The sequence below is a fragment of the Hetaerina americana genome, unplaced genomic scaffold (assembly GCF_022747635.1).
Source record: "Hetaerina americana unplaced genomic scaffold, ioHetAmer1.1.p SCAF_12, whole genome shotgun sequence".
Taxonomy (NCBI): domain Eukaryota; kingdom Metazoa; phylum Arthropoda; class Insecta; order Odonata; family Calopterygidae; genus Hetaerina; species Hetaerina americana.
In genome coordinates this window covers 10,861,888-10,874,240 of record NW_027286292.1, presented here as the reverse complement: position 1 = coordinate 10,874,240, position 12,353 = coordinate 10,861,888, and positions in this window count along the sequence as shown.

The following is a 12,353-nucleotide window of genomic DNA, read 5'->3' as shown; positions in this document are numbered from 1 at the left end:
TAACATCACAGTGAACTCCAACCCAGACTCATAAGACCGTAGGGGGGTGAGATTGGCCACCAGGGCAGCTCAGGCGCCATCAGTATGGGACCTCATCGTAGTGAATTAATTTAAATCTTAACTCTGAGTGAAACCTGTGCTGCCATATAGGTGTGCATAGGAACATAGGTTAGGCCCGATTTGGATAACGTCTTTTGGAAATTTTTGAGATCGAAACAAGAACAATTTTGGAAAAAAATTTTTGGTACACCTATGGCAACACATGCTTCACTCTGAATTAATATTTCAATTCATTCTCTCCGATGAGGTTCTATACTGATTCTGCCTGAGCTTCCCTGATGGCCAACCGCACGCCCCGGCGGTCTTACTCTCGCCACGTGTGCCACTGGCATCCACTCACACACACATTCTACTCTTAAAATTGGGGAATAAGATGTGGTCATTTTACAATTGATGCGTGAAAACTGATATGGACCGTCACTTGCCTACCTTTATCGGTTGACCAACTACGATGATGAGGTAAGGCACACGATGCGTTTTTGTATATCCTTTCTTCACTTTATGAGTTCAGATTCGTAGTCGAATTATATACGTAGCAACAGACGATATGGGTATCAAGTTTAATCTTCGTTTAAAGTCACGCTAATGCCTTTGCCGCCTCAACAATGAATGCCTGAGCGGGCGAAACAATGGCTATCTTTTCGACTGAAACAACGGAATCAAGGGAATTTACTCAATTAAAAATTTGCCAATTTAATTTTCAAAATTGTGTTAAAAAGTATTCCGTAAATCCATTTCTATCGTTGGGACAGTTTATTTTCTCAAATATACATATATTAAATAAGCACTGTGGTTTTAATGATAATAGTGTTTGTTTTCTTTTGTTTAATCAACTACAAATGCTACAAATTTAAAACTTTGTAAACAAGAGAGTACTCGTATATCACTATAAAATACACAAATTTCTCATCAAATCGATTGTCAAGTTTTTGGCAATTGAATAGATGTGTTGGGTGTGTGTGTGTGTGTGTATATATATATATATATATATATATATATATATATATATATATATATATAGTATATATATATATATTTCTATATGTGTGTGTGTGTGTGTGTGTGTGTGTGTGTGTGTATAAGTGTATGTATATAGTGGGACAGACACGCACACATACAGACAAAATCCAAGGCAATGTGCTCGCAAAATTAGAGATAATCACCACTGCGCACTACAAGGAGACCCCTTTGGTTAATGAGGCATTGTACCCTTCCCACTCTCCCATCCTGTATGGTCCCTATTATCCCACCTATCATCCTCGAGTTCGCAGTGGTCTCAAGCCTAGACGAGGTGTCTGATAGCTGCACCCCACCCACCTCTACCCTATGTCCTATTGCGTCACACCTTACACCCCCCTCCCACTCCTCAACCCGCTCTTGCTACCTGACAGGGTGATTATACCCTGCTGTTCAATGCCATCGTATATTCCCTTATTAAACTTCATATTGGGGAAACCATAGTCGTAGAGAATAAATTACTGGTGAAATAGATATGTTTCATTTGATCTGTAAAATAGGAAAATACCACAAAGTATAGCTGGAGTAGTAACATGCGACAATCGAGACGTTTCAACATTCACTGAAGGAAACATTGTGGAGGGAGACATGTTTGAGAACTTGTAAAGAGACTCATGTGGAAGAAGGATTGCAAGAGGCACGGTGATTGCTTGTGCGGATATGGAGAGGTATGGTGCATATCCCAATGTAGAAGGAAGGACAGAGCTTGTAATTCACTTGGTAAATTATATTGCAGAGCATGAGGAGGTAGAGTGGGATGGGAGAGACTTGGTCAGTTGTGAAGAGAAACAAGCAGGGGTGAAGTTAGGACATATTTTACATTTGGGTCGGTTGCAAGATCTCGGTGTGAATTTATGGGTAACGAAAGATTTGGAAGGGGTTTCAACATGGCAGATAGATTGGCAGGTCATTCGGAAGTGTTGGAGGGACATTTAGGTTGTATGTTAGTAGTTGTTTCGTGGCTGGTCCGAATGTGGAAAAGGTCTTTGAGGGAATGCGTGAAGGACTGAATTCCTGGGAAGTAACTTATTCGGATGGAGAGGGTGTGCGAGTTATTGTTCTGGGAAGGTTTGGAATTTTTGACCGGTGAGAGATACTATATATCAACGTAGAGGAAAGTGATTGCTGAGGAGGAGATAGTGGAGGTGAAGAAAAGAGAATTGAAAGAATATAAGGGGGAAATAAATGTTTCAAGGGAATCAATGCTGTAAGGTCATGAAAGGAATGTATCATCTACCTCGGTGTATATTGTCCAGGAGAAAGATTTTGAGGGGTAACAGGAAAGGAAATTTTTCTCGAGGAAGCTAAGGTAGAGTTATGCGTATCAGGCGTTGAATCTAGTTTCCATTGCACACCCTTTGATCTGGAAGTAATTTTTACTATGGAAGGAGAAGGAATTGTGGGTTAGGATAGAGAAGGGGAGATTTTCAAGAAATTCAGTGCTTTTCACCCCTTCACCCATTACCTGTAAACTTTCCATATCACTGTATCTTCCACCACGCTTCTTTCGCTCTAATTGTTTCCCGCCTAAGTTTATTATTGAACTATTTGTACTTCCTCCTTCCTAACACTTGTGTTTCCATTCTTCCATTGCCTTTTCTCGCCTATATTTCAAATAATCTCGTCCGTAATCCATGGTTTCCGTGTCCTCTTCCTATTTACTGTTCCTATAGTTCCGTTTGCGGCTTTCGATTACCCTCTATTCATAAGTTCCCATTTTTCTTCTACTGTTCCCCTCTCCTTGCTCCCTCCTCCATTTCCTAAACCATACACCGTATTTTATTTTTTAAATCGGACACTACACTTCATTACTACCAAATTATGATTTGAAATCGCAGCCGATCCCGTAAAACTGCGAAAAAATCATACTGTTATCAAATATATGCCTTACCATAATATAGTCTAAGTGATGTTTGTTTGAATCCCTGGGCTATTTCCACGTACACTGAGCATGTTTGTGGCTTTTAAGGTAAATGTTCACATTGATTAACCCCGTCTCCTGCAGAATTCAATTGCTTTCTCCCCGCGGTGATTCCTTGTACCTAAACCGTAATCCCTCACCTCATCACGATGTCTTCCTTCTCCTACCGCCGTATTCATATCCCCCATCAATATCAAATATTTCTCTGTTGGACCACAAGTGAATATGTCCTCTAACTGATCGTATACCCTATCGACTTCTTCTTCCTTACGACTGCTTGGTGGCATGTATACCTGATCAATGGCGAAGTTCGTCGGTTCTGCTTTTACTTCTACATAATTAACTACCATCAGTCGCTTGCTCTATGCGTACTATGCTTCTTCCTATCTTTTCGTTCAATAATATTTTATATGGACGCAAGCATGGAATTTAGCATAATGCATTAGATGTCAGTATCAAGGAAATGCATTGTAGAGGATATGGAGGAGGTGCAGGTGCATTGTAGAGGATATGCAGGTGGATGAAACATAGGAGTCGTTGAGGGCGGCAATGGAGTTAAGGAATTTTGTGCCAATCGACCAGAGAAGGAAATTATCTTCAGTATACCGATGGAAAATGAATGCTTTCATGTAGAAGGGGTAATGAGGTAACAGAGGTTAAAGCTACTGCTCGTGGTCATGCTAAACCTTCGAGTTGTAGGCACGATCGGCTACGTATTGACGGAGAAATAATTGTGAGCGAGGATGGAATGGGAAACACTGGTCATGAATACCGTGCTTGGGATATGTGGGATCAGATGTTTCAAAAGAGTGTAGCGGAAGGAGGGAAGCTTTGGTGTGTGGCGTTCAGAGGGGTAAAGTCAATGATGACGGTGGTGAATGGGGTGTCTTGAGGAAAGGAGGATGCGCTCAGAAATGCGAGAAGATGGTAGGTATCTTTGGCAATGGAATGGAGGGATCGAATCATCGGCTGAATTTAGCAATAGAAAAGCCGAAATTCTTTGAGCTTGGGAGTTACGGAAAGAGATATTAATTCAACCCGAGACAATTAGTTTATGAATTTAGTGGAGTTTATAAAAGTGAGGAATGTGAGGGTACGGTTGGAGATGTGATTGGGGGTTAAAACTTCTGATGGGCCATGGTCTTGAAGAAAATAAATGCTGTCATCCTGAAATGTTGGTTTTGGGTTAATTGGTTACTCGTATATGTATTAAGAGCTGAGTATCGGAGACCTTTCGGTCGGAAAGAGACGGTCACTTTGTGCAGCATTATATTCCCAATAAAATACTTCAACTGTATCTATTTTCTACATTATTCGTGATATCGGTGAATTTTTCTCGATGATCCTACATCTGCATTTGGAGTGTTTGCGATTGAATTTCTCAAATGCTTCATGGCACCTCTAGTCTTCAATTAGGTAGTATTAGGAGCAAGTTCGCCGCCTTGTTTTTTTGATATGCAACTTAGCCTTCAATGAAACCAATAAAAACATTGCACTAGCATAAACCCTGACCTACATATAATAGGATGACAATGAAAGAGTAAGACTTTGTTTCATATTTGTGGCCCTTACTGGTTTGAAAACAATCACTGGATTGTGTGCATAGTCTAAGCTGAAAAAGGTTTCAGACAAACTAATAGGATTCCTATTTTAGCTAAATTTAATATCTATATGAAAAGTTGCACATTGTGTGAGAGCTTTTTATTCAGCATTTTTTATTGGCCTTATCAGACAAAATGTTGATTATGTAATTGTGTGCATATATATACATTTATATACACAAATATACATGTATATTTGTGTACATATGTACATATTAAAGCGTATATTTCACTAAATCATCAGAGATAAAGAGGGACTTTGTTGTAAAGTAGGATGTTGGGTTGTATTTTATTATGAGTAAAAAATAATCATTTGATAGTTGTGCCCATTCAAAACCTACCTTGACCAGTAGATTACCTAATTAAAAAATAAGTATAGACGTGTGTATGTGTAACTTTGGAACCGGGAATGGTGATGTGTCGAGCGGAAGTTGAAAGTACATTGAGAATAATGTTTGAAGAGCCAATGGAGATATAATGTTAGGGGTCGATATTAATGGTGAAGAAGTTCCTAATGAAGCCGCATTTACATCGCTCGATTTGTGCAAACTTGAGTTGTTGCTGGCGATTCATTCATATCACTCAAGGTCACATTCTTTTGCAGTCCTTACTTTCTTCTTCATCTTCGCAAAGACATGTTCGAAACCGCAACGGCGTGGGGTCGGCCACAAGAGACGTCCTGATCCACTGCATGCTAGCGTCGCAGTCTCTGTTCTCACCAGCCGTGAGTGCCCGCGACACCCGAAGCACAGAGGGGCTGCTCTCGCCGACACCCGCGACCGATTGCGTCGGAAGGGTGTCGAGAGTGCGCTCTCTGGCTGCGGTATCTGATGTCGCAACACAAGTCTCACGACACCGTCCCATTAAGGCCGAGCTTAACGGAGATAACAAACACACGATATTCCAAAGGAATGGGGGACAGGAATACGATATACGTACATAATAGGAGGAGCACTTGGCTGGTGGGGAAGGTGGTCGGTTACCGATTCTATACGGAAAAAATTAATCCGAACAGGGATTCGAACCCAATGACTTTTCAGTCTGTCGACCTCAGTGGCAAGTGTAGGTATCCGCCACCGGCACAGATGGATCACACGGGTTTCGCCGAGAACTGTTAACTTTTAACATTAATTTCGGTGGGAGAGGTGGTTAGATACCTTAGCTTTGTCAGAGTGTCTAGTAGTAGACTACAAAGTCTTTTTAACCTCGACGTTTTACTCAGAACCCGAACCCGCTTTAGGTGAGAAAATTTAGGGCATCTTTATGAAATTTTCTTTTCAGCCCGCGAGGTTTAATGTCTTCGTTTCCAGTGTTACTATTCACCAACATTTCTTTCGCAGCCACGGCCCCCTTTCCTTACCTTGCAAGCACGGCAGGCTTACTCACAAAAATGATATATATATATATATATATATATATATATATATATATATATATATAATATGTGTATATATATGTATATATATATATATATGTATATATGTGGGTCGTGGTAATCCAGGGCGTTGGACTACTGACCGACTCGCGGAGACCAGAGGTGTGCCTGGGAATCGAACCTGGAGGCCCCGAATGCGATTCCCGGGCAAGTCTCCGGGCACCTGCAGCTCCACCCAAGCTATGTGATTTTTCAGGTACCAGATCTTCCTGGGAAACCATAACCACAGGGAAAGGAACTGGCCCCCCTACCCTGATGTGTGAATTTCACACGCCGTCGGGCTTAGTACTGGGTGAATTCTACCATCTCCTACCAAACCGACCTTCGCGTTGATTACTGTGTTTATGGTTATATATATATATATATATATACATATATATATATATATATATATATAACACTTTTGTATGTGTCCACTAGTGCTAAGTGTTATACATTATTTATATATATATATATATATATATATATATATATATATATATATATATATATATATATACACGTCAAATAACAAATTGCGAGTGTCCTTTCTTTGTGTCTCTATATTCTAAAAATCTACATCTGTGTTTTTATATATTTGTGCGTCGCCGAAGAGCGTTCCATTTCGAAGATATTTTTACATATATATATATATATATATATTTATATATATATATATATATATATATATATATATATATATATATATATATATATATGTACACACATATAATTTCGTTATACGTTAACGCAATAGGTCAACAGGGCAAAGGATTTGTGGGAGAAAGAAGTATACATGGAACACCTAACAATTCAGAGTGTGGGCATGGCGAAAGAAATATGGCAAATTCCTTTGGTTTTATCAACGCATTTTGCAAGTTGTTGCGAAAAATGGTGAAAACTACAGGCGAATGCTCTCACTTCGATGAATACCAACCACTTCCACCGAGTTGCGCCTGGTAGTAATTAATGCGTCAATAGTAGATAATGAGATGCGCAATCGTGACGAGCAATGAAAAGGACTGAATATGACTGCACGTTATCCTTCGGTCTTTTTAACAATCACGCAGGTTAAGTGATATGAGAAGGGCTGGAGTCAGGAGTGGACAGGCAACCACTTGAATTTTGCAATTACTTCAGTTTTGTGGGTGATTAATATTTAACTATTCATTCATATGGAATATTGCAGGTGACCGTGAATGCAGAACATACTCCAGTTCAATGAGTGGGATGAAAATAAATCGTGTATTAGTGAATCAAATAATAGTCTCGGAAATTAAATTCGTTAATTTAAACATCAAAGTGGGAGAGCATAGTTTTAGGGCAAGTGGAACAATTAACACATGTGAGGAGGGACTAGAAATCAACCCGGCTCCGCAGCGAGGGACTTCGGGGAAAGAAACTACATGGGGGCCGGGACCCTGGGGCAGAGAGGTAGAGAAATAATCCGTGAAGATATTTAAATGGGGAATGCAACGTTTAAAGATTCAGAAGATTCGTTTCCTGGAGGAAATAGGATGAGCGAAGATTGGATGTACATGAGGCTTTAACATGAAGTAGCATGGCGTGGGAATAGCTGCGTAGAGCGGAAGATGGGAACGTTGCATGTGGTGGGGTGGTTGGAAGGTGGGTGTTTTCATGTGATGTGGTGGTGGTGGGGGGGCGTCGAGAGCCGCATGAAGTGGTCGGGGCGATATTGGGATGATGGGATGTTGAATGATGCGATTGGAGGGAGAAGGCTGGCGAGTGATGAAGCGGGGGGAAGGTCTTATTAAGGACTTCGGACAGTGTGAAAGGATATCTACATGTTTTCAAAAAATCATGAGCGATGCGCTCCTACACATCATGGATCATCCAAAAACTACTTTCTAAACTACTAGGATACTCATGATGTGATCATCGTCGGCATTATCCTGCCGCATCTTGTTATATAACACCAACAACTACGCCTGGTCCCTTTTTATAACTTATTATTGCATCTGAAACGTTTCTAAGGTAGGTTTGCCATTAGGGATTTGGCAACTCTACTCTATAGACAAAAGCCTCTTATTCTTTGGCATAATGCTCACTGTGGTAACGGACGGAACGGACAGAATTCAGGACAATGGCACATGTTTACGTATATTATTCGTATGTATATTTTTTAATTAACTGTAATATCCCTTAAACGTTGCACTCATGTTGTAAAGATTACTAATGGAAATGATTAATATTCCTTGCATGCATGCCATTTCCATGGATTCATATTTTCACGGACATTAAGAACCACCAAATAGCATGCATGTTACTTGAGAAAGAGTCAGAAATGACAGGAACAGGAAGCTATTACATCACTATTTATCGGGATTGAATTTCGAGAAAAATATCTCTACCAACGTAAAGAATATTAATATTATTATTAATTACAAATCAACCATTAGTTTAATTATCTTACCACTAGATCACGTTTTAGTGAAATTTAGTGAGGACAATGATTGAAAATGCATTAATTATAAAATTCACAGCATTTCGTTGCGTTTGAAAACCAGTGAGAACGTGTTTATCGATGCTAAAAGTCGGGGCAATCGTGCTTTTTCACATGGCATGTGGTGACCTCTTGGGTAGGATTTGAAAGTGTTGACGAATCTTTTCAACCTTCCGTGCCCTAATGGACATCTACCGTGCATTACCCATTGAGCATCCAAAATATTATCGCCCCTCTATATATGAACGAATAGAAAATAAAAATCACATGTCATATTAACTTTCGTCACGTTTACCGATAAATTATTAATGGTGATAAATATCATTCCATCTCGGGCTCGAGAACTTCCGCAACTGACAGTTACACAATGCTCTGTGAGCGAATGCCCCCACCATCGTTTGTGGCCGCAGTCACAGGGGAAATCCATTTCTTCGAACGGCTGTCATCGCATGTTTTTTGTGATGGGAAGTTAGCTCGTCCTTCGAAGCGTCTGTGACTTCGCGTCTCCCGCAGAGCTTTCTTAGAATATGGCCCACCCACATCCACCATCATGCCTTGAATATGTCCTCCGGTGAAAGAAAGTATTGAGAAATTACAATCAAGGTAAGTGATCCCTCGAAGGAATGAAAACCATACGTCTGTAGCATGTGCTCCAATTAATAGAATATAAAATCCAATATTAGCCATATGCCTGATGCTGAAACGGTTGAGATACAAATTCTATTAATAGAAATTAATTAATGATAACATTTCACAAATATCCTGGAATGAATTGATGTATATTATCAGTGCAATCATTATGTTTCTAGTTGTAATCATACTGCCACTTTCTCTGCCACAAAAATTTATCACAAGATTGGTACATAATAAATCCACGTTAATATTGTCGCACGCTCATATTTTTTTAGTTTTAAAGGAATTAAAATTTTTTCAATCTCAATAATAAAAACTCACCTGAATGAGCAAAACTTCGCCACGTCTTCCCCGATTCCGTGCCTTCTTACCCCTTGACCAGGTTGCCGTCCAGCTCCCATCGCTCCTGTTGTTTCAGTGTTCAAAATTCCAAATAAGCGATGCACAAATTTTTCGACTCTATGACTCCTGTCCTGAGCCCGATAATCTTGTATCGTTTTCTTACGTTAACTTTCATGGCCAGCAAACACAATGGAACTCCACGCGAAACCCAAATACACTTAGATCCAATTTTTGCATTAGTAAATAGGTATCTTTTCTCCCATTCATCCGCAGTGTACTCCATTTCAAGTGTTCTTGCTTATGATTCTTATACATTTGAGTGTGTCTCACAATACTCATATTTGATTCCTTTGCTTTGTTGTCAGTGTTAGATTCTCCGCTCGATCTTCGGAGAACCTTTAATTTGAATTTCGTTCATCGAAGGCGCTTCTTGCATTATTATGCCAACCGTTTCGACTTTTCCCTGCAACTGGTTCTCTAACAAGTATGGCCTTCAATTATTATTGCTTGGTGTTTCCTCCGCTCCCTAAGTTTCATTTTTCATCGTCATCTCGAGTTCTTTTCTATATAAACTCACAATCCCAATTACATCAAATCAGGTGCTCCACTTCGTTTTCACATTTCTCTTTTTTTTATGGTCGTACATAATTTTATTGCACGGAACCTTCTCCCCGCATTTGCTGAAAGGAGGGTCTTCGGTCTTTACTCCTATATTTTCCTATATTTCTGTAATTTATAATCCGATCATGTCACAAATAAAATCAGTTGGAATTTCATTGACATTTAATCTTCCCCAAATCTCGCATTGCAATAATTTATGAAATTTGAAACTTCATTTCTGAATTCCTGTGTCCTCAGAATTGAATGAATTTGAACCCTTCCGTGTACTTATTCATTCTCAATTGTGTCTTCTTCACAGAAATTTGTCAAGAAATGTAATTTTTTGTTTTTTTTCTACGAGGCATATTCGAAAAGTAAAGTCTTATAGTTAAATATTGGCTTCTCAGAACAAGGTTCTATGCATACAGGGCAACCTATTGATGGTTTCCGAAGCTATTGAAGTTATTATTTTGGTTCCGTAGTCGTTTGTCTGTCTGTGAATGCAGATAAATGTCTACGAAAATCTTTTCACCCGCCAAATGCGAAGTGCACGCTGTGATTCGATTTTTTGGGTGCAAAAGGATCATCAGCTACCTTATTCATCGGGAGTTTAACCTAATTTATGGAGCTGTAGTGATGAGTTAAGAACAAGTTAGACAATGGAGCCGAAATACCAAAAATTGCCGCGTAAATGTGCATGATGAAGACCGGAGTGGCAGGCCTAGTAACTACACCGATGAAAAAGACAACAAGCAGAGCAAGAACTGCGACCTGGTGGGCGATTGGCTATTAGTGCTAAGGCCGGTAAATTTCCTCTTGTTGAGCGCACCACTATATCCACCATTGTTACGAAAAGCTCAGATATCATAAATTTTGTCAAGATGGGTACCGAAAATGCTTACCGACCAATACAAAGAGCGAAGAATGTTGAGTGGAAGAGCGCTTTTGGACCACTATCCCCGGCCCCGACCTTGCACCGAGTGACTTTTTCCGCTTCTTACATTTGAAACAGTGACTTGGTGGACAACGGTTTGAAGACGACGAAGTATTCAAACCGCCGTTGTCAACTGGTTCAATTCCCACGGGGGGTAACTTCTATGCTGAGGGATGAAAGAAGCAGGGGCAGCGTTACGGAAAGTGATTAGAAGCGTACGGTGATTGTGTATAAATGTGACACCTCAATAAAAACTTTTTCCAACGAATATATTTTTTATGACCAAAAGGACCTAACTCATAAAATAACCCTTGTACTAAAGCTGACTACGGCAATCAATTTGCACGTTAGTCTGATTTATGCTAGGACAGAAATGCTTTCCCTTGGAGAGCCTATATTATATTGAACCGTCATGTGAGTGACATTCATAAAATTGGATTCGGAGTAAGAAAAATATTCTGTTCCTGTGCGTCTGGCGCATAACCAGAATGCACTTCCATATTGACAATCACATCGGTTTTTTAAAGCTGTATATGCCAAGTGATATCTCTAGTGATTAAACCGGGAACTCTGGAGGTCACTGGCAAGATAGTCCATCCTTTTGGCTTCAAAACCACCCGAAAAGTCAAAGAAATAGAAAAAATTATTTTTGAAACGGTCATGATTAATGCCGAATTAATTTAAATGCCCATTTTGCCATGGGAGAGCCTAAAATATTTATGGTTTGGCCTGTTGTTGAATTCATTTCCCGATTGCTTCTTTACCATATAATTGCCGGCACGCGCGGGTGAGAGAGTCTACCCACTCCGGTGCTAACCGGTTTCCTCTAGGCTCCGCTCGCTAACATAAATCTTATTATTACTTGAGAGTGTAATTCCCGATAAGAAAAGGGGTCAGTGAGAGACTATGACAGTTGCAACACTAGACTGCCAGCAGACTAACGCTAGTAGTTGGCCGTCGGGCTGAATTTTTTCAGTTGTTGGCCCTAGGGTTGGACAACCGTTATTCCGCGTAGAGCGCATGAGAATCCAAGGATGCTGAGAGGGTAATACAAGTAAGACTGGAAGGGTAATACTTGTATGTAGTTTCCGCGGATAGCTTAGAAATATTTCTCTTTAAACCTCATCCTTATCTTAAAATTCATATTTTCTTCAGTCATGTTTGAATTGAATTTTTTCAAATTTGAATATTGGTATATTATTATTACCTTGTAAGGTGAAAATAGAATTTTAAAATTTATTTGTAAATTTTAACAGCTATTAAAAATCGAATAGTGACTTATGGTTGTCTTTCTAGTAGTCCTACTAATTCGCCATTGAAAAAATTTCGAAAACATACATAATAGAGGGATAAAAGATATAAAATAA